At 43.7% G+C, this 27129-nt stretch overlaps 1 protein-coding gene across 13 annotated transcripts in view; it reads left to right on the top strand.

The window, feature by feature from the left end:
* The window catches only part of LOC105486999 (neuron navigator 2), a 767789-nt gene that overhangs the window by 442150 nt on the left and 298510 nt on the right, over positions 1-27129 (top strand). Inside the window, exon 1 of one of the 13 annotated variants that reach the window (XM_071074972.1) lies at positions 19103-19194. The exons of the other annotated variants lie outside the window; for them this stretch is intronic. The gene's annotated coding sequence lies outside the window, so the exon portion shown is untranslated. Of the gene's footprint in view, positions 1-19102; positions 19195-27129 lie in introns of those variants that run through there. 13 annotated transcript variants of the gene reach the window in all.

Below are 27129 nucleotides of genomic sequence, written 5' to 3'. Positions count from 1 at the left end.
ATCGCCTTGTTTAGGGGTATGTGTACTTGTTTATCATCTGCCTCACTCCGCTTGTAGATAAGCCCCATGACATAGGGACATGTCTGCATTTTTTTCTACTGAATTTCTGGTATTTCACAGAATATCTGGTTCAAAGGTAGGGCCTAATAAATATTCATCAAATGAATGAATGACAAATGACTTGAGCAGGGTCCTTTGAAAAGTAACGCCTGTGCTCGGCGTTGTAAGGAGTCTTCCTTCTCACTCCACCTAAGCCAGCGACGGTTCCTCCTCTCCCTGAACTGTTGTTAGGGTCCCACAGTCCATATATCGTCGTCACATTGGTTATAATGCGTCATCTTTCTCACATCCTCTCTGAGATCCCACTCTTGTGGATAGATTTCCAGTCTCTTACATCTTTATAGCTGCTGAAGAACCCAACTCAGATCTTACAAAACCGTTTTGAGTCAATATGGTATTTACAGTGAATATAACAACTATTTTCCCCAGAAGACCTTTTCTCTTCTCAAACATTCTAGGATATATTTTGTGACATCTGAGCTAAAAATGACCATGGTAGGTCCACAGAGAATGTGGCTTCATTCTGTCCTGTTAGCAGTGAGTTACTTCCTTGGCTTTGTTCCTGATCTTTCCTGTTATGCCCCCTTGTAATGGGTTTGGGCGGAGAGACCTAAGTGCTAGTAGCATTTTTATGGGATGACTAGAGAGAAAATGCCAACCTCCTTTCCCTCACATAATTGTGAATTTGTATCCTTGAGGTAAACTTACCTCTGCAGCCATGGCTCTGTGGCTTTTCCCAGTTAATATTCATTTATTTGAATAATTTATTGCAAATCTTTCCTCTCCCTCAACTCTAGGAATGTATGTATCTCGAAAACAGAATTGAAAGAAAACAATTGCAATAAAGACAACCATTGAAATTAATGATTTAATTTAAAAGGCCTAGTGGCGTCTTTCTGCTGTACTCAGTACCTTATGGAGTAGGCATACTCAGTAGCTTCCTTTCCCAGGTACAGGAGTGCAGGCAAACAAGGCTGAATAACCTGTCCAGTGCCACAGTCTGTGCAAGGCTATTGAAATTCCTGACTCTTTCTAACAGTTTCCTGTAAGACCAAACTATTCCCAAGGGCCTGAGAAGAGAAATGGGACAGAAGTTATTTAAAATGAATTGTGAACATTCTTAGAGCCATCTCATACTGCTGTCCTGATAAGCCAAATAGATTAGATATTTGGAATTCCCCAGAACATTTATTTGTAAGATTTGATTTAAGTCAATGTCACCCAAGCTTATCATTCTTATGGCATATTTAGAATTTTTGCCTTATTTGTCTATCACTTATGCCCCTTATTTACTTGTTTCCTTCAAACTGACTACCTAATCTGTATAAATTTAAATAAAGAGGAAACAATATTCTAGTGGTAAATGCAGAAGCAGTATTGGGCAAAATAGAAAGTAATCATAAAAATAAATATATAGCTATTAAGATGTTCACCAGTGTACAGTCTGAAATCTTACAGATTATACCATGAGTGGTTCATCTACTGCAGTTTGTGAAACAGAGTTTTATAAAGTAAGTCTAACTCTTATTGACCAGAGAGAAAGGAAGACAGGGGAATGGGAATGCAAACTAAAGCTCACAGAATGGTCAGAAAGTTTTAGTCTAACACTTCGTGCTAAATTTGCCTCCTCATGTTGATTGGAAAGTGTGATGAAGATTTGTCTCAGTGACAGATCTGCTTTTGTCCTTCCAGTTTGCCATGGAACAAATTGTGGTTATTTCTTTGCCCAGCAAAAGGTTTTGTAGATACTTTGAGCCCTGCTTGGCCATAGGCATGGTTAGGCAATATATACTTTCATTTATTAGTTCCACAGACTGTAGTGGCTTTGAGAAACCCATTTTGGTTTAGCTGGCTCCTGAATGAAAATGAATCTGGGTTCCTTATGGACTCATGTAGTGAGCAGCTGCTAAGAGTAGGGCCAAGCACTGAACTGCATATGCATAGTATGTAGTTACTGAGCTTAAGGAGCTAAATAGCAAATTAGGGAATTCATCAGTGGGGGGATAGTCCAGGAACTAGGAACCATTCTTCGTACCTCAAACAAGAAGATATTTCATACAGGGAGTTGGATACTTATAGAATTTCTAGAAGAAAAGAAATGAGAAGTTACAAAGAACAGAAGTTAGATCTAGGGGTGCTCATCTATAGTAGTTTGACCTTGAAACCAAGAGTTCAACCAGACCCTCCTAATGTGTATTACAACAAGAATGAGGGCCTGTGCCGCACTCCTCATGCAGGTGCACCTCATTGACAGAACTCAAATTAAACAAACCTGTCTGCTGGCATGAGGACTTGAAAATCCTCAACCTTCTTTATTGTGAACCCTTTCTTGGTGCCATACATTGTACTGAAAATGTTTTACATGCAGTAATTTAGTTCTTCATCTGAATGTTATTTCTTCCCATTTTAGCCTCAGAGAACCTAAGTAATCTTCCTCCCTGACAAGGTCACACAGCTATTAGGCAGCTGAGCCATGATGCTAAACAAAGGTCAGGCTGGCCCTGAAACCGGTGTGCCCAGTTGCTAAGCCATACCACCTCTCTGTGGAGGGAAGGCTGGTGGAGATAAGTTGGTAGCATTGCACTACTCCATCTCTGACTGTTTCTCATCCAAACCTTACTACCACATGCCCCTACACACCCTGAGCAGAATTCTGCAAGATCTAGATTAAGCCAATTCTATTCTCTTCTTCCTGTGGCCTTGCTGGTACTTGCTGCTTATTACCATGTAGCTGAGATTTGCACACTTTCTCTGATTAGGTAGTCTCCCCATGGCTCTATTGTCTCTTGGCACTCGGCATCCATTTTGGCCCCCACTTTTCTTCTCCTCCATCCCCTGCCAACTCCATATTGCAGAAACCAGGTGAGGCTGAGGCAGGGATATGATGAGTCCTGAGTGCCAGGCTAAGGATGCTGAACTTTATCTCAAACGGTATGAGGGGTCACTGGCAGTTTGAGAGCCAGAGAGTGATGTGATGGAGGCATGTAGAGGATCGAGCAGGAGAATGTGGGCCTGGTTGGCATGAGAAAAGGCCAGAATCAGAGAGCAGCTAGGAGACAAGAGCAGTAGATGAGTGCCCCCACTTCCCCTCCCCACCTCCTGGTCTTTATTGGCTTTTCAAAGAGCATGAACTGTTTCCCTAGCAATTCCTGAATCTCAGGTGGTTTTAGGCTCTTGGTTTGGCCACCAGTGGTTTTTATTGTCTATTGGCATTTGCCATCCATTTCAGCTGCAATTATGTTCTCCACCTCCTCCCATCCCCATATTGCACAGTTCAGAAGGCTAAGAGTAGGTTCTTTCTGAAAAGCATTTTTCTTTCACTCATGGAGAGTTTTTATCTTAGACTATTTCCAAGGCTCAACTTGTAAATGCCACTCATTCTCTCTTTTTCTTTTCTGTGCTGTTTTTTAATGCCTTGACCATGATGTGGAAGATTTGATTGGCCTTCTGACCTGAGACACTCTGGTCATGACAGTGAGTGGGAGCGAGCCAGCTTCTGTGGACACAGACAATGAGATGTGGCGGCTCTGGTTGGAAGGAGCCAGTTCTTGGACAATGGATGGATTTTTGAATTCAGAAATATCTGCTTTGAATCCCTGCTCTGCCAGTTTGTGTTGGGAGCTTATAGAACATGGGCATCTTTCTTAGCTTCCCTGGGCACCAGTTTTCCTTTCTGTACAGGAGGGATAACAGTGTCCCTCCTCAGCTGGTCCCGAGGACTCAATGAAGTCACCGGTATAAAGCTTTCACCCTGGTGGGTATGCATATGGTATGAGTTCTGGAAATACTTTTCACCTTTCCTTTTCAGCTTGTTGGGATCTGTGGGAGATGGTTCTGACCAGCTTAAATCAGTTGATGTCTGATGATGTAACCTCCAGGGCTTTTCTTTCCTAGTGGCCATGGAGTGATCCCCTCCCTCTGGTCTCTAGTAAAGACCTCAGCATAGATAGACACACATTCCAGACCCACCCAGAGGAAGGCCAGTGAGCCAGTCCAGATCACAGTTGTCTCCCAGTGAATTGAAGTCCACACCAAACACCAGCTGATGGTTCATCTAGCAGATGCAGTGTACCTACTCAGTCCAGTTAAAATGTGGCTCTTCCTTCCAGTAATAGACAGAAATGCACTCCCTTCTCACCAAGAGAAGTGCTCAGACATGACTGCTTGACTGCTCCAACTTCTCTGCCAGTGCAGAGAGCTTGAAGCTTTTGCAGTTCTCCAAGCATCTGGCCCATCTTATCTAGATGACATTTGGAATTTTAATCTTCTAGTTATGGGTTTTCATAAATCTAGTTTGAAATCATCACTGCCAATCTCCTCTGCTGTGGGAAAATGGCTTTAAAAAGATGTGGGGAGGGGATGATTCATGCATGAATGAGGATGACTAGAAATGACCCTAGTTGTTGGAAGGGAGGCTGGCCACGGGGAGCCCTCATGCTTGTTTCTGACTGTGGATAAAGTACTGTTTTAGTTTAACTCGACTTTGGAAGCCTGAGTTGGTATTTTGGGGATCTACAACTGATACTGTGTCAAATACCGTGTCAGATGCTTTACATGGATTATGTCCTAGATGCCTTCACATGTACCCATTTTACAGACAGAGAAAAAGCAAGGTTCTGATATATTAAGTAACTTGCCTGGCATTACCAAGTGGATGGTGGAGATTTTAAAATCTAGGTTTAACTAACTTCAAAGCCTATAGTTTTCCTGGCAATGCCTGACTTCGACCTATGAATCTATGGACTCCTGGAAACAAAATCCCTAAATTTACAGAACTGAAATAACAGGACTACCCCAGTTAGTATTCTTGTAACCCTTTTAGCACACATCCCCTCCACTCTGCTCAGAGGAAGTGCACGAGGTGGTTAAGGAGGAGAGGTGAGCACAGGCTGGGTCCTGCAAGACCATGCCAAGGTGTCAGGAGCTGGGACTTTATCTTGAGGTTAGCAGGATGATATTGAAAGTCCTAACAGAAGAGTGGCATGAAGCAACTTCAGCAACCATTGAGGGCCGACACTAGCAGATGTGCCTTTTCCTGCTGATTGATTGAAAGCATTCTTATGCCCACATGAATTCCAAGAGACCCTACTGCTTCACCTGCAAGAACTCCAGGGATTCTGGGCCCACAGGTGGGGAACTACCAGCATAGAACATTTTCATAGGACTTAGAAAGGTAAGGAAGAGTGAGGAGGGCATTCCAGATTACAGACCTTCACTGAGTTAGTTCTACAAATGCTCAGTGTTGTGTCCCTGTCACCAAAACCCTACTAAAAAGTAACAACCCTAGGTGAATAGATAGAACTATCCAGTGGATCTTAGTGTGGGCAGACAGTGTGAGATTTGGAATCAGTTGCCCTGTACAATGAACCCGGTATCTCCCAAATTAGGTGCGGGGCTGCAACTGGCCAGGACGCCTGTTATAGTGGTGTGGGATGGGGGCGGGGAGGGTGTGGGGTGAAGAACTGCTGCTTCAGAAGCTCCTGGGCAACCCTTGAGCTTCAGAAAGTCTGTCACCTGCCTCTGCCAGGACAGCCCAGCATTTACTTGTTTTTCCCGCAGAGCATGTGCAAACCGTTAAGGGAATAGAGTCCCAAGTGCAATAGAGATAGTGAGGTCAGGTGTGCGGGTGCTTTTTGGAACCCACCCCCCCACACCCACTCTGTTCTTTCTTGTCTTTGCCTCCCACTTGCTATATTCCACATATATTGGTGGGGAGAGCAGAGCCCTGAGAGACTCTACTTTATATGGACTTAAGTGACTTTCTTCAGTTAGGAGGCTGGAACATGCTCCTTTTCACAAGAGTAATTTGATGGAGAAATTATTTTAACTGTCCCTGGGTTTGAGCCCAGGGCTGCAAACTTGAATAGGAAAATGCATCTTGGCAGTTTCCTGGAGCTCAAGGGAGCCCCTCATCTTCTATTAAATTGACACACTTTGTTTGATTAATGCAGGTATGACATTAGTGATGGTTTCACAGTGCTTCTCCCAACCTCTCCTATCCATCATCCCCACTGCACCTCTGTCCTCCCCACTAGCTAGACTGACGCTCCTCCCTGCACACTGGAGTTTGCTGTCCTCGCTGGCAGTTCTGTATGGGGAGAGTGGGGCTGGGCCCACTTCTGACAAGTCTGGGCTTTGTGGGGTTCTCTGGATATTCTAGCACTTGGGGAGCAGCCCACAGTCTCACACAGAGAGAGGATTCCAGTTGACTTCCAGGAGACCAGGCAAGGCTGTCCCCTCCTGGGAACATGTATGGGCTTCATAGAAGTTTTCAAGTCTCTCATGGTTTGAGAAGCAAGAAAAACTTCCATTCTCTTCAACATATCAAATGTAAAATAATTCTTCTTCCCATTTCTAAGTAGACACCCTAGGACCTGCTCAAAAAAATCCCTCTCTTGACCAAATCATGTTACTCTGAAAATCCAGCTTCTAAAGGAATCTTAAACCAAATTATCTTGAAATGCAAGCTTAGTGTGCTCCAACTTGATAGCTTGACGATTATTTGTTTTTCTAAAAAGAGAGAAAAAAAGGAGAGTGGGTGTGTAGGGGTGTGTGTGTGTATATGTTTGTATGCATGTGTGTATAGATAAATATGTGTATATGTGTGTATCTTTTGGGAACTTTTGTGTTTTCATTGCACCATGATTAAAATGTGAAGGTGTATGGAAGCAACATTGGGCTCTCCAAACACCTGGGATGCTAGTCTGGTCTCTAGCCTTGGGTCATTTATTTAAGCTTCAGAAAATTTCCCCATCCTAGACAAGGCGTGAGGCCAAATGAACAGTAGGTCTTACCTCAGGACCCAGATGTATTTTAATTAGTTCCTGATAAGTTTCCTCATGGGGTTGTTAGGACTGAACATTTCAAAAGCACAAAAGATAACTTTATTTTTTTAGGGAGGTTTTGTATTTTAACCCCTGAAGTAACCGTATAGTTTATTTTTCGTTGTCTGATTACAATCTCCCAACTTGCTGACAGTTCGCCTTTGAAATGAGTCAGCTTTGATCAGGGATGTGGCAGCCAGACAGGTCATTTTTTCTGTCTGTGACTTAGTCCAACCAGTTTGGCAACAGCAGGACCCCATCCCAGTTTAGGGAATGGAAAATGGTAGACACAAAGTCAGTCTGTGGTGATGCGGCCTGCCCCCTGCCTGTGGGCAGCAAATTGCCCCTCTCCTCTTTGAACTGACTAACTGGGTCTCCCAAAAGGCAGAGTCCTTTGCCAGCCCTCTGCTGTCCTCCTCAGGCACCTCTCCCTTTGCTGTGTCCTCTCCAAGCCCAGCATTGCTAAATGATACAAAATGTGTCCTCACTGCCTCCCACTTTCCTTTTCCTCTTCCCTCTTTGAGGCTTACGTCTCCCTGGATCTTTTTCTTTTCAGTAGAGCAAGGCAGTTTCGGCCTCCACCTGAAAGTGGAAGTGTAGGGTCAGGCACATGGACCTCCAAGCCCTGAGGATCGTGAGCCAGGCTAACGCCACAGGGGACTACTTTCGGAGGATGTGGCTGAGCTGGAATATGCCCCCATCTTCTGGAGGCATGGTGACAAAGAAGGGCAGCCTCTGGCTGAGTCTGAGTTCAAATCCAGGCACCATCATTTACTAGCTCTGTAACTTTGGGCAAGTTACATCACCTGTGAGCTCCTATTTCTTCAAAATGTGAAATTAAGAGGATAATAGTCCTGAACTCCCAGGGTTGTTGTGAGGATTCAATGATAACTGCATATAAAGCATGTAGTATGGTGTGTGCCACACAGTATGTGCTTAATGAGAGCTAAAATCATTGCTTTTATTTTAATAATTATCATTGCCGACCTTATCCATCATCACCTTTGTCCAGAGGAGAATAGCCAGGGTGGTGAGAGAACCAAAGCTTTGTTCTATGAAGAGTATTTATTTGAAACTCTTTTATGATATTATGACTCACGCAAGAGACACTATGCCACCTTTTATCTCCAAAGGGCTAGAAGGATTAATCCCTGGGGTTCTTCACCAAACTGGGACCAAAATTCAATTCAGTTGGAGGTAGAGTTTTCTGAGATTAGTGCCAAATGGCTCTCATAGGAGGTCAGAAGGTTTTTACCACTGGCAGTTGAGGGAAACTTGGCATGGAGCTTGTGCAAGGGATTCATGCATCAAAGAGGAGTGGGATTGGGCTAGAGGGCTTGGCTGGCCTCTTCCATTCACAGAATTCTCTGATTCTGGGTTCCAGGAGGGCCTGTGCTCTTTTTTCTAAAGAAAGACTACCTAGAGGAACATGCCACACTGTATAGTAACTTCATGTGATTGCTGTGCCTACCCCAGCCACCTGTGATCTGTGAACTGGCCTCTTATTCTTGCATCTTTTACATAAGTTAATGTCCATGCTCTTAATTTTGGTTTTGGATGAGTTATTTAGATACTTAAAGCAATTAGGCCTTATAGTGCCAGTATTGGTTAAGAATAGTACATCACCAAGGCAGGAGAATCACTTAAGGCCAGGAGTTCGAGGCTGCAGTGAGCTGTGCTCATGACACTGCACTCCAGCCTGGGTGACAGAGTGAGACCCTGTTTCTCAAAAAAAAAAAAAAAAAATTACATAAATGTTTTTTCATCCTGGAGAATGGTTTTGTGGGGATGAGAGAGTCAATGGGGACAGGCAATTTGCAGGACCTCTGCTCTCCCACACAAATCAGCCTTCTAGGAAAACCTCAGATGCACAAATTTAGAATATATTTTCTTTCCCAAGAAGCCATTAACCCTAACTAGGAAGACAGACAGAGGGGAGCAGCTGCTTCCTCTCTGTTATAAACAGCCATTTTGATCACAGAGAAGGGCCTCCTTTCCATTCGTTTCCAGGTTTGTCGTGTTCTTGCGCAGAGACAGTTGTGTGTTCCAGGCTGGGGTTTATTTTTATCGGCAATACAGATGTTTCTGCTCTTGTGCAAAATTTCATTAAAGTTCAACCAGTGGTTTACTGTGGCAGGAGGCTGCCAAGGTTAATATTTCTGCAGTGCATTCCCTTCTCTTCATTCTTGGCACCAAAATATTCCCAGGTGGGCATGTTGTGCTGGTGCTGGATATCAAAACTACACAACAGAATCTCCAGTGCATCTGTTGAACTCAGATGGAGTCTCTGATCACACAGAGCACATCAGCTTTGTCTTGAAAATGCAGGCAGGGAGATGCTCCCTCTGGTGAGTATCTGCTCACCCTTTAATGCCCTTTAGCAGAGAATGCCTCACACTGCAGAGGCTGCCTTAGGGGCCAAGAAAGCATTTGGCAGCATGAAATGCTACATCCTTCCACTTTTTCCACGAAATGGTGGGAACAGAGCTTCAGATATGTGTCCAAATCCTGTCCGTGGCTTAGGCAAGTTACTTACCTCTATAGAGTGTCAGTGTCCTCATCTGCAAAATGGAATTAGTCATCCCTGCCTCATAGGATATTGTGAGGCTTCATTGAGATGCTGCATATAATTAATTGAGATAGAGCAGAATGCCCTGGGGCAGGGAAGGTGCTTGTGAGAGGAAACTCTTAAATGAGCCCTTGGGGATTCCCCCAATGGTAGAGGATAATGTATAGTCCAGGAAAGCCCCTCATTCTTCACCCTGCTTTTGCAATGGAAAAATTCTGCATGCAGCAGAACCAGTTCTTCTACCTGAGAGCTTGAAAAAGGCAAGTTAAAAGTAATAGCAATCTGACTTGTTTGACGTGTGTTTCCTCTGCCTCGCCCCATCTGTGGCTTATCAAATTGGAAAGTGGTCAAACAAACATGGCCCTTGTCTAGGAACAATTGACAAGGGTAGAGTAGAGCTTGAAAGGGGTGTGGCTAGGATGAAAGGTGAGACAAATGTGATATGGTATAAGGTGATCTGTGGCCAGTTTGCTTAATGACTTTTACTACTGACTTTCTGAATCCAGGTCTACTCATTAGGTCAATGAGAAGAGCCAGACCTCATGCACTTAAGAGAGCAGGTGTGTGTGTGTGTGTGTGTGTCCTTCATGTCTCTGGAGATTTGTTAGGGTCATCTGGTTGAAAATAGATAATGTTCATACTCATAGGTCTCCATTGAAGAAGGGAATATGGAAAAAAATTATTCGTTTTCAATTACAACTTCACCAAGTGTATGTCTAGTTATCTAGGATTATTTTAATCAGTACTCTTTGTAAGCCATCCCTCTCACATACCTCAGTGCAGTGGCAATTGCAATTTCCAGCCCCAAGTCTTGCAAGATATATAAGTGCTGAATGAATCATCAACAAGAGACAGTCTTTTTTAGTCCATTTGAAATTCAGGGTGGATCTTATTTTAATCTTGAGAAGGTCAGTTATCAGTGGTTGAATCTGTGGATGGTCTTGTGGGAGGAGCATTCTGTTAATCAGCGTATTGTGATAACCAGGACATTCCATCTCCTGGCTGTGTTCAATGACAATGACATAGTGGATAATGTGTTCCTTTGGTGGTTTCTTTGTAATCCATCAAATCTGTCCATTTTTCTATCTGTCCTTCCATCCATCTATTTATCCATCCATCCATCTGATAAACATTTATTGGCACTTGAGTTGACATGAAACTTACAAGGGGATTTGGAGATAATGATCATAGATCCTGCTGTTAGAGACTTTGACATGTGAAATCGGGGATAAGACATGTAAGGAACTGGATGAAAAGGCCAAGGAAAAGTTTGGGATGAAGAGTGGCATTCTAACCCAGTGCTTTTTGAGAAACCCGTAGGATCCCAGTTTATGAAGACTGTGCATTCCCACTGCAGGAGTAAAGGCCCAGAGGCTGGAAAGAGTTGGTTCTTTATGAGGAATCACCAGTAGTTGAATTGGGCTGAAGTGAAAGGGAGGAGTGGGAAATCAGGGCACCTGCTTAAGTGGCAGTTCTTGAAAGTCAAGTTAAGGAAGTAGGACTTGGTTCTGTAGGTACTTGGGAATGGTTTCAAGGCAGGGGTGGCCAAGGGAAGACTTTCTGGCCCTCATTTGAATCTGGATGCATACTGACAGATTCTGACAGGTCTTCCAATTTTTAAAGATTAAGTGTGAGCTGAGAGATGAGGCAGTCTCAATGATGAGTGATGGCTGATTCAGCAAAGCCAGGCATATGTAGCACTACTTACATTTTCTTCCCTCATGGCTTCTTTTTTCAGACCTCTTCTTATTTTTAGTTTTTGTCACTTTTATTAACAGTTTCTCCACTGTCACAGGCATTCCTCTAAGACCTACTCTCCAGCCTCACCTCTCAGTCCTCTAGGAATGAGAATTTGGAGATGGGGGTTCAGTGTCCATGACTTCTTCTATCTTTGGAATCTGTCCCTTGGCTATAAATAAGGCTGTTGCTTAGTGCCAGTATTGATGGTATTTGCAGCTGTCCTCTGGGAGATGGACTCAGACGAATAACCTATTTTCAAGAGGACACGGCCATTAGGTGACAGCTATTTATGGTTCCTATTGACTAGGGCCAAACCTGAACTGTCACTGACATTAAAATTTCATGAGCTGTGAGCTGCCTTTCCTTATCAGGCTGTCTCTTTCCATTTATTTGAAATATCTAACCATGTTTATCTAGGTTCTTCAAAAGATAATCTTGAGGAACGCTTGTGTTGTGGCTGCTGGGACTTTACCAAATGTACTTCTCATCCCCACAACGTCCTTCTAAACCAGAGCATTCACATCTCCATTTCACAGAAGAGAACACTGAGGGTCAAAAGGTTAAACTGCTATCCCAGAGTCACCAGGTCAGTTCATAAGTGACAGAGCCAGAATTCAAACCGACTTCTGCCTAGAATCAAAGCCTGGATAATTTCCATGAAACCATGCGTGTCTGATTTCTGAACCTGGAATTTCACTACAGAGGTTTTTATTTATTTATTTTGTCCCCTGATAGCTCAGTCACTTGGAGTTAAGTAGTTGATTGAACATGCAATTTTTAAAGCTCATTCATGCTGCATTTGCTTTAGTGTAGTAACCAGTGTTCCATCTTTATAGAGTTTCTTTCCCACACTCTTATATGAAAATAAACAAGGCCCTAAAATGTCAGGCAAGATTCCTTCTGGCTTTATAACCTAATGTATTTTATAGATGGCTGAATTCTCCAGTGAATGTTTCATTGGAAAATATTCCTTTCCTGACTTCTGTTTCTCCATCAAAGGGATATTACATTGTAAGTGATAACTATTTCTTAGTGGCCTTGACATTGCAGTTCTGTGTAGGAAATTATCCTGCATCAGTCACTTCTGTTGTCATCAGATCCCTTTCATCTCAAGTACCTGCATTTCTTCAACTTAAAATTTGGAACATGATCAGGCCTGGGGCCAGGGAGAGAACCTCTTGATCTCTCATATCAGTGTTGATTCTTAGAAAGAAGAAGGTATGATGATTGATAACCTGGTCTTTGAAAGCAGAAAACCTTGGTCGAATGTCAACTTTGCTTCTTGTTAACTACTAGACCTTGGGCAGATCGTGTCTCTGAATCTCAGTTGTTTTATTTTTAAAGTGGAGATTCATTTCTAAAGAGGGGATGGGGAATTTCTTTTGGTAATCTCATAGAGGCTTTGTATACTGATGCTTTGATGAATTAGAAAAAACAATGCTAGAGACCCTCCTTTTGGGGGAACACTTAAGCCTCGCTGTCCCACTCACCATATAATACAGATTTTCTAAATATTAAGAAGTAACTTGGGTGTCAATGAAATGCCCCTCTTTCCTCTTTCAGAGATAATTATCTATATATCTCTATGTAGAGTGTGGTATGATAGCTAACCCTGCCTGGGCATCAGAATCCTCTTGAGATCCTTGAAGGGAAAAGAAAAATGGTCATCCAAACCTACTGACTCACATGCTTCAAACATGGGACCCAGGCATCTGTGTTTCTTAAAAGCTCCCCCATGGACTCTGATGCACAGCTAGAATTGAGACTACTTATGTAACCAGCATATGGGGGAAATGTGATGTATGGATTGTGGACAAAGCCCATGGAGTTTCCCTGCCATGGGGGTAAAGGCATCAGCAACCCATGGCCTTTCTGTTCATTCATAGAAAGTCCGATGGTCATGATAATTTGCAAAGATAGTTTCATATGATAAATTAGAATATCCCTTCCACAATACAAACCAAAGCTCTAAACTGGAATTCTGGTCAGGACCCTGAAGAAGGAGAGTGAAAGCAGCTGGCCTCCTCCACCCTCACCTTCCTGCTCCACCCCCAGGGAGCTACACAGAAGACAAAGATGCTTATTTAGATGCTGCCTTCTTGAGCTGGTTTCCTGCTCTGCTAAAAGCTGGGCCTTTCTTTTTTGGGGCACATTTAGGGTCCCTTCTTAGAACCCAAAATGCACCTCTGTGCACACTCTCTCCAATGAGACTTTTGAATTCCTTGCCCCAGTGGTGGGGGCTGCAGGCCAATCCCAGCCTGGAACCATCCTCTGGTGCTACCACTGAACCATTAGCCATGCTCTTCTCTCTCCCTCTAGATTCTCAGGGCAGGAGTCAGGCCTCAGGCCACAGCATCCCTAACTGCAGGGATATCCACCGCAGGCTCCCCAGTGACCCTGCTGAAGTTCTCACCCACCCACTAGGTTTGAGTGGGTGAGCAAAGGATGTGCTCATAGCAGTGTTCTCCAATGATAACCTCCTCTCAAAAAATTATCTCTCTACACGTTCACCTGTTTTTCTATCCTCCATCTGATACAGCAGGAAAAGTTGTGAAACTGGCTCTTTGATATTCCTTGAAATTCTGCATTTTGCATATTTGTCCTGCGCTTGCTTACTTTAGTAACCACTAACTGTGGTATTGGTGCCTCAGCTTAAGCCAACTTAGGAGTGGCCACTCTGTCATGGTGAATTACCTGCATAGTGGCAGGTGGCTGTCGGGTGAGATGAGCTTGGTATTGGGACCTGGCTATAAGTCCTTAAACAAGTGTTTTAACTTCTCTGAAAAATGGGACTAGTCACAGAAACTAACTCTAAGATTGTGAGGATTAAATGTGGCAAACACATATAAAGGGCTTAGTGTGTGGCACATAGGAAGTGCTAAGTGGTACCCATTGTCCAGCCTCAGTTCCACTAAAACTCCGGCCATCTTAGCTGCCCTCCTTAAAACTTCATTCACTGAGGGGCACCAGCTGGAGAGGGGTTGCATCGCCACTCCATGGGGGAACACTCCTCTGGCTCAGTCAGCTCCTGCCTAGGAGCTGTCAGAAGCCGCCAAGGAAAGGTCCCATTGAGAACTGAACACAAAAGTGGGGTCACAAGAGCTAACTGAATTAAGCAAGTTATCAGGCAGTAGAAAATGCAGTTAGATATGCATCCATGAAGCAGATGGCCTGCACAAAATGATTAAATTAGTTTTATTAAGTTTGGAGAAATTAATTTGTCACTTTATTATTTTTTCTTTTATTTATTAAAAAAAGAAGAGATGTGAGTTTGTTATCTCTGGCAAAAGAGATTTGTAGCAAGTTTATCTGCTAGTGGAAAACAAGAGTTACACTAGGACCTTAAAAAACAATTGTCTTTTTATTGTCTATTAATAGTCAGTACAATTATGTAGAATGTGGCCCAGAGAATAGAAATGCTGCCACCTATTGCTGGTAAAACCTGGCTTATGTTACCAGTCATATGGGGGATTTTTTTTGCCCTTAGAAATAAATCTTCACATCATGGGTTATTGAATATTTAGTTCATTTTGGAGACATTTTTATGCTACTGGTGATCTTAGGATCTGATTTTTTCTAGTTTATTGATTATTAATTACAGTGTCTCACATCAAGTAAACTTGAGGGAACCTCCGGCATTTTTGAGTCCTTCTTTTAATGGTGAGGAAGAACCAAATGCAGAATCTTTATCTAAGAACAAATGGGAGCTTTTGAGTTAGAGCTCAGCGTTGTTAACTGGAGATTCCCAATACTTATTGTTTGGACACAAATAGTTCTTTCATGGCCCTTTTGAATGGATCAAAGCAAAACCTGGAGTTTTGAATGGCTTCTTTTTTGTTAAGTCCTTTTATCCTGAACAGTTACTAATGAGTATTCTAGGAAATTCATGCATGCAGGAAGAATTTCTTGTACATAATAACTAGGGTATAAACTTTATATTCACATACCCTTGTATGTTGTTTGTGTGTTTACACACACATGAGAGTTTCTGAAATTTTCTGATCTCAAATCAAACATCAGGCTAGCATTCTGCTCATGAAATGGCTAAATCCACGTGTTATCCATGGAGGATTAAGCATTGGGTTTTCAAACCTGGTTTCACACCGTAGTCAACTATGGAGTTTTGTAATTGTTCTTTTTTAAAAAATAAACTTTAAGACTAGATTTAATTTTACAGAAAAGTTGATAGTACAGAAAGTTGCCATATACCCCACCCATTATTAATAACTAATATTCACATAGCATATTTGCCACAGTTAGTGAACCCATGAACCCACATTGAAATATTATCAACTAAAGTCCATACTCTATTCTGATTTCCTTAGTTTTTACCTAATGACCTTTATCTGTTTCAGGATCCCATCGAGGACACTACATTTGATTTAGCTGACATGCGTCCTTAGGCTTCTCTGGGCTTGACAGCTTCTCAGACTTGCCTTGTTTTTGATGCTCCTAATGGTTTTGAGAAGTTATAGTTAGGTATTTTTGTAGAATGGACCTCCTCACTATTGCCCCCAAACTGGGGTTTGTCTGATGCATTTCCCCTAATTAGACTGAAGTTGTAGGTTTTGGAGAGGAAGACCACAGAGGTAAAGTGACATTTTTCATCCCATCCTATCAGGGTCATGCTATCAACATGACTTGCTAATGTTTATGTTAACCTCGATCACCTGGCTGAGATAGTGTTTGTCTGGTATCTTCACTGTAAAGTTACTCTTTCCCTCTTTTCCATGTTTTACTCTTTGTGCAGCCCACACTTAACCTTGAGAGCAGAACATCTACATACTTTATTTGAAATTCTATTTACATGGAAGATTTTTCTATTCTATTTATTTAGTCAGTCATTTCTTTATAGCAGTATCAACCCATGGGTATTTCTTTCACATTTTGAGTTATAATCCGGTACTACTTTATTTTGTTGCTCACATTATTTTGGGCTTGGTCAGCTTTGGCCGTTCATTGGGAGCTTTTTCAGTTGGTTCCTGTGTCACTTTGACATACGCCATCATTGTGTTTTGGAGTGGGGATACATGCCTACATTTTGGCACTATACTATGCTCCAGGCTTATTTTAAATACTTCCTGCCCCAGTCCAGGAATCACTTCTCCAAGGATCCCTGGTTCTTTTGATTGGAGAATGCTATTAGAAACCAAGATCAGGGGCTAGATCTGCTTGTTGCTACTGGGCTGTTGTTATTTTTAGAACTTTTTAGCTGAAAGAACAAGGATATGTACACATATTTACAAATATCCTATCTAGATTCCTTTACACTGACATACTATATGGATCAGTATGTAATTTATACTGATAAACTATACTATAGTTTAGTTTATAAACTGAGAGTGGTTTTTAGTTTCTCTAGAGTCTTCAACTCTAATCCATTACCACGTGGCTCATCCTAGCCTTCCATCTTTGTTCATCTGTAAGCTTTCACTCCAACAGTGAGAACATCCTGTGAAGCTTGTTAATAAACACACCTGGGCCTGGGCCTTATGGCCTGAGGTTGAGGTAGATGCCCACCTGGGGTTTTGGCATCTGTATTTTAATAAGCTTTACACAGATCAAACTCTCCCAATGTAGGCTCTCATGATGCCATGTATTTCTCCTTTGTTCCATTTGTCACAGTTGCCCTTTGGCGTCTTTTTATAATATCTTTATTTGGCATCCTTATTTGATTAATATCTGTCAACTCCCTCAAGACAATAAGCTCTGTGTCAGTTTTGCTCATCATTCTGTCCTCAGAAAGGGTACATTGTAAGTATTTATTAAATATTTGTTGAATGAATGGGTGGAATGACACACAGCAACACTGAGGAGGAAGAGAAAAATGTGTATGATTTATCGAACTCTTCCTACATGCTAAACGGCTGTCTAGTTGCTTTCTAAATATTGTCCAGTTCAGGGACTTGAATCAGGTCCGGCTGACATCAGAATCCACACCCTTTCTGTTGTGGAGTTCCTGCTGGTAGGAAACCTCTTGTCTTCTGCTTTGTATGTCATGGGCTCTCCTACTGGCCTGGATGGAGCTGTGTGGGTGGCCCAGGAGGAGGTCAGAGGGGGAGAAATGGCAGCACCCATTTAGAGTGTCACCCAGGCCCCATTAGGAAATTGACTCCAATTTGGTTTGGGAAGGGGGGTGTTTTTTCCTGCCTTTTCATGCTCACAATGAAGGTGACATTGATTTACAAGTCAGTTGGTTGGAGCAGGGAAGGGAGGCTTCTATGGGTGGAAAAGATCAATTAAATGATTATCCCAGCTGCCACACACTAATGCCTTTCTTACTGAGTTTCAGAATCAGGAAGCAGAAGGTTACCACATTTAGCCTTTTACAGGAAATCTAATTGCCAACCTTGTGGTGCCAAGGTTTATTAGATTGGGAAGAGTTGCTCTTAGCGGCTGGCAGTTTCTGGCATGACAGAAAGCTTTCCACTGGCCACCTGGAATTGTAAATGACTGCCTCCTCTTCCTTTTTGCCTGCTTTTGCTAAAGTTTTATGCATATAGCCTTTTGTGATTTTTATCTTTTTGTGATTTTTATCTGGATTCTAGGGGAATGGGACTTAAGCTTGGTGAGCAGTCAAAAAAAACATTTATTCAATTCCTACTATGCGCTATGCCCTGGTCTAGTGGCTGAGAACTGCAGTGGTGAGCAAAACAGATTCACGTTGTCTTTAGAATCCTTTGCCTGGAATGGTCTTCCTATGGCTTAGTGGTTCCCAGACTGTGGTGTGCATGAGGACCACCAGAATGCTTGTTCAAACCCAGTCTGCTGATTAGTTTTTCCATCACCTTTCCATGGTCCTGTTCACATTGAAAAAAGGCGATCTCAAGAGCAGACCAGAATTCAGTCCAGCAAGCAACTCTTGCACAAATTGCACTGCTAAGCTGCCGCCCCCGCAATTTCTGATTCAGTAGGCCTGGAGTGGGCCTGATAATCTGCTTTTCTGATGAGTTCCCAGGCCATGCTAATGCTGCTGGTCTGGGAGAACCACTCCCTGAGCCTTTGCAGGGTTGTTCTCTTCTTATCAGTTGGGTCTCTAATCAAATATTACCTCCTTAGAGAGGCCATTCTTGATTTCCCTACCACACTATCCTTCTACTCCTGTTCATTCACTCTCTAATGCGTCTTCATAGCACTTATTATTCTCTAATATTAGTTTGCTTATTTTTTATTGCCATTTTGTCTCTCCTACCCCTCATCCTCAATAGAATAAAACCTCATGAGAGCACTTCCTTAGACACTGTTGAATCCTCTGAGTTTATCAGAGTACCAGAATATATGATCAATAAATACCTGAATGAATGAAATAATTGCAAGTGTAATGAGTCACATGAAGGAAAGACCTAGGATGCCTTGGCAGTATAACAGGTAGACCTAAGGTGGAGCAAAGACATTGCATTTCATCCTACTTGGAGCAGTTTCTAGCTTAATTTAAACACTGCATACCAGAGTTTTGTCTTCAAGGTTACAGGCTGTGGGGTTTGTTTGCGATCATAGCAGGCCACTCTGGATTTGTTTAGTTTTTCCATCGCCTTTCCATGGTCCTGTCCACAATGAAAAAAGTCAATCTTAAGAGCAGATCAGAATTCAGTCCAGCAAGCAACTCTTGCACAAACTGCATCATGAAGTTGACAGGCCCCTATCTCTGAGCTTGGCAGGAGGCGAGGCCTGAAATGTACTTCTTCTAATAACCTTCCTCCTGAAGCCTATACTCATTCCCTTGTTGGAATCTGGAATCCGGCACCCATGCCAATGTCTCAGTAGCCTTTTCATAATCTCTACGAAGTTGAATGAAGGCTCAAACTCTTCTTTGCAGGAGTGAGACCTTCCAGTGAAACATGCAGATTCCTCTTCTGCACTGGCCTTTTAGAGAAATGTAAGGGCAGGCACTGTTTTTTCTTTTCAACAGAGTCAAGCAAAAGATGAGGCACGTGGAGGCACCATGCGACTAAAAGCTCTGAGGATGATTGTCAAAACCCCACTGGAGGAGTTGGAAAGCATGTAAGGTTTTGCTCTTGTGTGGCCTCAGCAGCCAATGCCTGGTTCAAGTGAAGTTTGCACAGTCCCTTGGCCTAGAGCTTCATGCCCAGCTTTTGCCAAGCATGGGCCGAGGGGGGGAACGATTCCCCAGGTTTGTTTGCCTGGAGCAGCCAAAGAAGTGGTGATTTATTTCCCCTGAGTGTGTCATGAAAATGTAAGCACCGAGAGTTGGATTATTTTGGAGGGTGAGAATTTGATGGGGGAGATGGAGATGGAAGAATTGCAGCAGTTTGGAGTCAGGGCTGGGGGCCAGAGGGCCGCCCAGTGGGTTGGGGTAACATAAGCTGCCGCTATTCAGGAGGTGGCCTGTGTAAGAAAATCTGACCACAGCGGGTGCGTGACTTCAGCTAAAATTAACCTTGGAGGCTTCACACGCTTCCACAGTGCTTTGAACTAGACACCCCCAGAGAGGGCACGGGACGTTGACTGCTGAGGACCGTGCTGCTGCTGTGGGTTGAGCCATGCCTATAAGCATCAACTTATGGGTTCCCACTCGGGGTCAAAGTCGGGATTCCTGTGACCATTATAAAGTGGTAAGCAACCTCCAGGGATGTTGGCAGAGTCTCTGGGGAGAGACGATGAAGTTTATTTGAATTGGGCTTGTGTTTAGAGATGGTTTCAATTTATTTTCTATGCAGAGCAGAGACCACGAGCCCTCCAAGCAGGACTTTCATCTGTGGAAAGCTAGAAGAGCTAGCTGCCACCTTTCTGCTGCTTTTTTGTTTCATACGTCTGCCCAGGGTGAGGGCTGGTTGGTGTATTTTTAGAGCAGGTAGAGAAAGATCTGTCTGGACATTGTTGGTGGCCTGAGAAAATACAACTGCATAAACCAAAGGCCAAGCTGAGGAAGCTGAAATTGGGAAGGTCCTGGATGTCAACAGGTGTGGCAGGTTGCGGTTGTTTTCTTAATTGTGGGCCTCAGCAGGTGCAAAAGAGTTGGAGGAGAGGTCAGGGAGTATTCCAGAGGGCTTCATTGAAGGAGGGATTTACCTGGGGGAAACTGGAAACAATTTCCTGTTCAGTGAGACCCAGGGATGTCCTGGGAAGGGCCCACTGCCCTCTCCCTCCCCTGGCCAGGGCGACCTGAATGGGATCTTTCAAGCTGGAAGGCGTCTGCACCCATGGCTTTCTACTTGCTGCCGAGAATCCATTTGGGAGCATGCATTCACAGAGCAAAAAGGCAAGATGCACTTTTCTTCCTTTATGCCTCCTTAACCTTCAGACAGTTACTGTAACTCAGGGGCTAATGGCAGTCCTGGTGCCTGCAGCCATGTGGCGCTCTGGTTTTACAATCAGAATGGTCACTTTTTTGTTTGTTTTTAGAGAGCAGATCTCACTGTGTTGCCCAGGCTGGTCTTGAACTCCTGAGCTTAAGCAATCCTCCTGCCTCAGCCTTCTGGAGCAGCTGGGACTCCAGACTTGAGCCACCATGCCCAGGCAGAATGGTCACTTTGATGTGGTCAGAGGCCATGGCTTTATGACAGAGAGAGAACCTTCTTAGCCTATTCTTCTTGCAAAAATGCTGTAGTTTACCCTCCCCTCCTAAAACTTACCCTTCTCCCCCACATATCTAACCCAACTTCCTAGGCAACATTAGCATTATTAGGTGGTTTGGCAGGGGCTTATTTTCTAGGAAAGAGTGTGCTTCTCTCATCTGCTTAATGATTACTGTATACAGCTGACCCTGGAGTGATCTGTTATAAAAACGTTTAAACCCCCAAAGCATTTGCTTTGGTGAGCAGATATTCTGTGTGGCCCTTTATGTACAAAGATATGAATGATGTGGGTGTGAAAGGTGTAGGGAAAAAATCCCTGCATGAAGATATGTTTTCACACAGTTTTGAGGTCATTTTCAATGTGAGCCACTTTACTGAGTCCTCTATTTGATATCCTCTTGTTCCTTCATCCTCTGGGTGTGTGGCTCATTAAAGGTGGAAGGCTGCTGGGATATTGGACATGTGTGTCGTTTGCCCTAGATGTCTAACACTACCCAGGCGAAGCACAATTAATGGGGATGTCCCTGGGTCATCATTATTATTTTTAACTCCTGGGGTCCAGGCTCACTGCCCTGTGGAAGAGATTTCTTTTGAGGTAGAATGTTAAAAATAGACATTTCAATAGGAGGCAGCTATGGGATGTGGTTCTGAAGTGGGATGAACACATCTTATATGCCTGCATGGGAATTTCCATCCCCTGTTAGACCTGGCTGGATAGACACAGAATTCAAATTCCCATCTTCATAGGAACGCAAGGCTCCTTCCAGTTCCATCCTAGAACTTCCTCTTCATCGTGGTCATCTGAATGACCTGGTCTGATTTTTGTAACTGCCTTGTGGCATAAAGATGACTGGACTGAGTTGGAATACCTGGTCTGTCATACAGATGCTAACCTTGTCCTGCTGGTATCTCACTGGCTTCATCCGTTCTATGGGGAGAATGCAAGCTGCCGCCGCCCATGTTTCCCAGGATTGTGGTGAGGCTCAGATTGGATTGTGTTTATGAAAGAGCTTTATAAACTGTAAGCACTGCAGATGGGAGGCAGAGACAGCACTGTTGTTAGGACTTTATTATTCTTCTTGAGATGAATCAATCAGGGCCTTCTTCCAGGACTTTGGAGAATAAATAATATCTTTGTGCAAATTGTTCTTTTGTGCTCTGGGCCAGGTTTTCCCCTGGGCAGGGGAGACACCCCTTCTTTCCTAGGTGCCAGCTTGGTGTTTGGTAGTCTTCCTAGTAAACACCTAGTATAATAAAAATAATAAACACAAAAAATCCGAGATGCCTCCAGGCCTGAGAGCTCTGACATCTGGGCTGGAGAAGGGCCCCGGGGCACAACGGTCATTTCCACTGTGGCCAAGTCTCTTGGCCATGGAGTTGCTGAGAAAGGAATGAGGCTCCTAAATGGGGAATGAGCAGGCGAGCACGTTCCTGAGGCTGGGCAGCACCAGCCACTGCTGGGAATTGCCTGCCTTCCAGAGTTTTTTAAAGCCTTTGCTACACAACTTTCCCACAAATGACACAACAGTCTTTGCCAGGTTCTGTGCCTCTCTGCCCAAAGGGCTGGAGGGCCGTGGCCATTTATGAGAATGTCAGATCTTCTCTAGTCCCTCTGTACTTTCCTTCACCCCTTCATCCCTCTGCCCCTTACCCCTCCCTGAGTACTTCTGCAAGTGTGCTCATAGGTGCTTCACATTTTTTTCCTCATTCAATTCTTCATCTAATTTGGTGCAGTAGATGCGATTACAATCTCCACTTCACAGATGAAGAAACTGAGTTTGAAGAGTTTAAGGGACTTGCCTGGACTTGGATACATTAGTAGAAAATTCAGGGAAGTTTATGGTTCATAGAGTAACATCAGCACAGAATATCTGCTCTCCTAAGCAAATGCTTCCAGGGTTTAAACATTTTACAATTGATCATTCCAAGGTCAGTGCTTTATGGTCCATTGTTTATGGTTGGCATCATTATGTAAAAATATGTAAATATACATATAATATTTATACACAAAATATAATTTTCAGGCCCTTCCACCTCCCTCTTTCTCCAGGTGAAGCCAGAGGAGGCTCCCATCACCTTTTTTTTTTTTTCCCCCTCTGTGCCTTCGGTCACAGCCCCTTATGCAGAAAAAGGGACTCCACCTGGGGACCTCTCTGGATCTACTTCTCCCAGATAAATCAGTCTGCTGTGTAATCTTTCAGGAAACCTGACCCCTCTTCTCCTAGGGGAAATCCTTAAACTACCTACCACCCCACTACTCAGGTTTCTTGGGTAAGAAACATTCTCAAATAATCACCATGAGTGCACACGGTTTGCCTTGGGTGTTAGGAATTTTAATAAGCAATGTACCCCTTATATAGCCACTCACCTGCAGTGGTCTGAATGGCCCTAAGAAAACAAAAACAAAACAACCAAACAAAAATCCTTTACCATTAAAAAAAAAAAAAAAAATCTCTCCCGGGCTTTCCAGAGTGATTACATAGACTCACATCAGTCTCCTGGGGTTAAAGCATTGAGGATCCCATTGGAAATGTAAATGCTTTTTGGGAACCGTGACTCACCTTTCTCTGCCAGAGCTGGTGCCTGGGACCTAGCAAGCCCTGATGGAATGGAATATGGGTCAGGTGAGTTTTGAGCAGAGATAATTAGTTAGGTCCAGTGTCTGGAAATGGGGGAACACCTGGAGCGGGGCTTTTGGGACACCTCAGTGGGTGAAGAGGTCCAAGTTGGGGGAGGGAAGGACTGGGCAAATTGAGGATGGGGCCCGTGCCAAAACCAAAGACACTCATGTGAAAGGAGGGATGGGGTGGCCAAGAGGGCCTTTGAGTCAGCAGACCTTGAACAGGTGCTCTGTAACAAGCACACTGAGAGGTGCTGCAAAGGGAAACCTTGAGCTCACGCTCTACCCACTTGGCCCTGTAAATAAACCCGGGTCACTCTCTTAATGGGGAGTAACTGAATCTGGGCTCCACCTCACTTGCTGCTGTCCCTTCACCTACTAGGAAGCAGAACTTGGCACCTCTTGTCCTTTCTGAGAAGGATTCCACTTGCCCTAGAAAGCACCAGTAAAAACACAGATCCCAGTGGAGATCTCCAAGGGGAGAGTTCAGATCGTATTCAGTCTCACTAAAGGCCTATCGATCTCATCTCCAAGCCTTCTCGCCCACCCAGATAGCCTCTCTGTGCCCCACAGGCTTCCCAGCTCCAGATCTTACCTCTCTCCTTAAATTCCCTTTTTTTCATGCAAAGCATTTTAGCACAGTCTACTGTCCCCTAAATTTGCATACTCGTACCCGTCATTCTACAAAACAAAGAGATTTCCAGTTTGGGGGAGGGTGATGGGTAAGGAGGGAAAATAATAACTCATATGTTTTTTTTCCTGTCCTGCCTGTGTGTATCTAGTGATGTTTTTTTCTCCATCTCATCTGTGTATACTCAGTGATGTTTAACAGTTGGCCCTCCAAGGAAAAAAGCCTGATAGGTAGTACTTGCCAATTACCATGGTGTAAATCCTTCTACCAAGACTGATTTTGATTTACCAACTCTGAGCTGGGAAGAGATGTACAGTAGTGCATTATTATATAGTATTTCCCTCATACAGATATAATAGGTGTAAATAATCTCATGACCATAAACAATAGTACAACACAGTAAAATAATTAGAAAGTGATATGTTTTAAATATTTACTATCACCTTAAAAATATAATTTTAAGTTTATATAATTTAATTATTAAAATAATGGCTGTAGTTAACAATCAGCTCCAAAATTTACTGGAGATGTTACAACCAACTCTCTTGAACCAGTCCATGCCTGCCCTGGCATACCACTGTATATGTGTTTATACCTTTGAAAATAGCACTTTAGTATCCACAGTCGGGTGGGTCCTACTACCAAGCTACTGAAATTGTCTCATGGCAGTGTTACTTACCAGCACCTGCTGTGGGCCTTTTGCTATGACTGGCCTAAAAGCAACATGAAATATGTTGGTTTCATGGACTTTATAATCTAGGCAGTGAAGGGGAACATACTCATTCATCTGTCCCACCCATTCGTCCATTTGTCTATTCAGGCATCCCCCACCATTTAATCATTCATCTCTTTTTTTCCACCCACTCGTCCACACTTCCATCCATCTGAACATTCACAGATCTTCCTCCCTCCCTTCCTCCATCCATTTTGCCTTTCTTCCATTCATCCATCTACCAACCCACCAGTAAATCAATGAGTGCTTGTTTATCATGCTCCTGTAGTGAGTCAGGTGTTGTGCTCGTGTTTTAAATATATATATATAAAACTTGTTCTCTACTCTATAGGAGCTCCTGATTGAGAGAGATGTGAGTAGTTAAAACAGCCAGGATAAAGGCTGATGCAAACTGCTTTCGGAGGTGAGAAGAAGAAATGAGTAATTCTGTTAGGAGTAGGAAAGGAGGTTGGGAATGGCTTTACGGGGACTGACATTTACTTTGCTTTTCAGGTTTCAAGTGGGCATTTCCTAGGTGGTGGGGGAAGGGCACCCTAGGCAGAGAGGGCAGCGTGTGAAAAGGCACAGAGGCCGGGGAGCCGGTCCCACAGGGTTGTTTTAATTGCCTTCTCTGAACTCCCAGTTCACACAGAAGCCTGGCAGGCAGGATTGGCTTCTAGGAGAAGGGGGCGTTCTGCTAAGTGGAGGGGACAAGGGAGGCACATGGGACCTGAGAACCTGCCCACAGGGGCTGAGGATTAAAGTAGCATGGAACTGTCATGTGAGGGATGCCACCAGCTGATGCACTTGAAGGCATTTTTTAGGGACATGGAGATGATGGAAATAACAGAAGGAAACTAACAGTAAAGGCACCATCTATGGGCTAAGCACTTTACAAACCTTGAGTCCTCACAATAGACACAGCCGTCTTTACAATAGAGTATTATCCCATTTTACATATGTGAAAACTGAGGCTCAGAGAGTGGTAGATTGCCCAAAGCCACAAAGCCTCGGCGTAATCTGTGTCCAAACATGTGCAGAGTTCTGCAGATCTAAGCTCTCATTCTATCTCCTCAACAATCCTGAGACGTTAAGCAACCTGTCGGACGTCACCCAGGACTCCAAGGTCTTGGCTGGCCATGGTAAGGCCGGAAGTCCTAGGGAGCCTGTGCCTAGAAGGTGAAGCTGAGGTGTTTGGCTGGATGAGGGCAGCGGACAGTTCCTTTATCTACAGTCCGCAGGTGAGGGGAGCTGTGGAGGTTTGAACAACTAGATGGAGGCTATGACTTAAAAGATCAGTTTGTGACCAGAGAGAGGTTTTACAGTTGCCCGGGTTCTCTCTACCCCCTTAGGTGTGTCTGCCCTGCCAGGCAGTGGCACTGATTGATGTCTGCTGTCAATAAGTGTGCTTGTAGCTGCTCCCAAGCCTTTCTGCAAGGGCCTGATTCCCATCATACCAGAGGAAGCACTTGGAAGGAGAATGCATCTAATTAGTCAGTAACTAATGAACGAAAAAAAAAAACACTTGAAAAATTCCTAGTGGGGCTCTGACATTTGGCTTTCTGGCAGCTAGTAGACATTGTGGTTAAAAGTTGTTCAGATCTAGGTTCTAAGGTTGGAGAGGGTGGGAGGAAGTGCTGTAGAAAGGGACTCAATTTTGTTCTGAAGTGACCAGTAAGAATTCCAGTTTTCAGCCTCATTTGGACTTATTTGATTTTCCAGGGAGTTTCTAGGGAGACCTGGAGACATATTTTGCCATGGTGAGAGGTGGTAGCTGTGAGGCTGGTCAGCTTGAGTCAGATGGAGCTTCACCTTTTATTAGCTGTGTGATCCCGTGCACCTTAACCTCCTAGAGCCTGTTTTCCAGTATGTAAAATGGGGCTGATCATCCATTCAACAGCTGTTTAGTGAACACCTACTATGTGACAAGGACTGCTCTGAATGTTTCGTCCTGGCCTATTGGAGCTGTTACTCCAGTGAGTGAGAGAATGTAGATGAGATTACAGGTACAAAACACCTGGCACGCAGTAGACAGAGAAGTACAGACTTCATAGTACATAGAGGGTAGTGATCAAATGAGGAAATGAATAGGAAAGTACTTTCTATCATGTGAAATGTGGTACGGGGCATTGCCTGTCCAGGAAACAGTTCAAGAAAGGAAGACTATAGGTACTGAGTGTGGGTTATCCTGAGGTGTGGATGAAGCAGGCACCTATACCCTCTTCCTTAAAATATCACCTGTTCCTCCCAGCACGTTCACCAGCCTGGTTTATTTTTTCTTTTAAGGCATAGTTTCAAAACCTCTGGATGTACTGTGCACACCCACCTGTGGCTTGTTCATGTTCCCAACAGACAATGCCACCATTGTGTGGCTGTGGTGCCATTCCCAGGCATGACCCAGTGTCTGCTGCTGCATGGGGTCCCAGACCAGCCTTGC

This window comes from Macaca nemestrina, chromosome 12, assembly GCF_043159975.1.
Source record: "Macaca nemestrina isolate mMacNem1 chromosome 12, mMacNem.hap1, whole genome shotgun sequence".
NCBI classification, from domain to species: Eukaryota; Metazoa; Chordata; class Mammalia; order Primates; family Cercopithecidae; genus Macaca; species Macaca nemestrina.
The sequence above is the reverse complement of the archived record's forward strand: the minus strand, read 5'-3'. Positions and strand labels throughout refer to the sequence as shown.